Genomic DNA, 1,356 nt, shown 5'->3' on the forward strand with positions numbered 1-1,356 from the left:
TTCAAGTATTCAGTTTCACCAATAAGATACGGAGACTTGCTTCACATTTGGAATTACACAAAAAAGATTTTTCATCGGAAAGAGGTCTACGAAGACTTTTGGGAAAACGTCGACGTTTGCTGGCTTATTTGGCAAAGAAAAATAGAGTACGTTATAAGAAATTAATCGGTCAGTTGAATATTCGGGAGCAGTAATTTAATCGTTCAAATTTTTTTCTTGTTTTATTATTTTTTTAGTAGTCTTATAGTAGTCTTAGATTTTTCATTTTGATGAGCCTCGCTTTGAGGAATTCATGGAATAATCCATTTTCATGGAATAATGAATTAAGGAAGAAAGGATATGAGTCTACCGCTTACAAGAAAAGATCTCATGATAGTCAATATGGGCCCTCAACACCCATCAATGCATGGTGTTCTTCGACTGATCGTTACTCTCGATGGTGAGGATGTTATTGATTGTGAACCCATATTAGGGTATTTACACAGAGGAATGGAAAAAATCGCGGAAAACCGAACTATTATACAATACTTACCTTATGTAACAAGGATATAGAGAGATTGTAGAAAGGGGATAGGATAGTTATTTTTGCAAGAGACTTGTTGTAAATTCCTTAACTTAAGAAAGAAAAAAGAATAAAAACACAGATACATAACATAAAAAAAAGAATAAATAAGACGAGATTCGACCTCCCCCTACATATTTAATTTCCTCTCCTATACAAAAACTAGCAAGACCCACTCCATTGGTAATTCCATCAATAACACCCTTATCAAAAAACTCCGTGAGTTCGGTTAACCCTCTTATACCGAGGGTAAAGACCCTAGTATAGAAAATATCTATATAACCACGATTATATGACCAACTGTATATATTTTTTTTTACTTGATCTAAAAATTCTTTTTTAGGATTTCCTTTGTAAAAAGAGTTTATTAAATCCAAATTCTGAAAAAAAGAATAAGCGGATCCATAGAAGATATATGCTATGAATAAACCAAAGATAGCTAGACTTACAGAAGAAATTGCATTAGTAATAAATTCATATGAATTTACAAAAGAATTAGAACTTTCCTGGGTAAAGTTTATTGAGGGAGTTAACCACTTTGATAATATGGTTAACTCTGCTATTCCATTACCAATTCCTCCATTATCAAAAGAGATTCCTATGAATCCAATGAACAAAGTGAAAAGTAGTAATATAAGAAGAGGAAATAACATAGTATTTCCCGTTTCATGCGGATAGGCAAAAGTTTTTTTAGCCCCAAAAGACGTAGTAAAGGATCCTATCCTATTTCTTGTATTACCTTGAATTTTTGGTATATTTTGTGAAAAAAAAGAAACTCCACTCTTCGTTGTTGA

The sequence above is a fragment of the Triticum urartu genome, unplaced genomic scaffold, assembly GCF_056163025.1.
Source record: "Triticum urartu cultivar PI428250 unplaced genomic scaffold, HENAU_Tu73 scaffold1010, whole genome shotgun sequence".
NCBI lineage: Eukaryota > Viridiplantae > Streptophyta > Magnoliopsida > Poales > Poaceae > Triticum > Triticum urartu.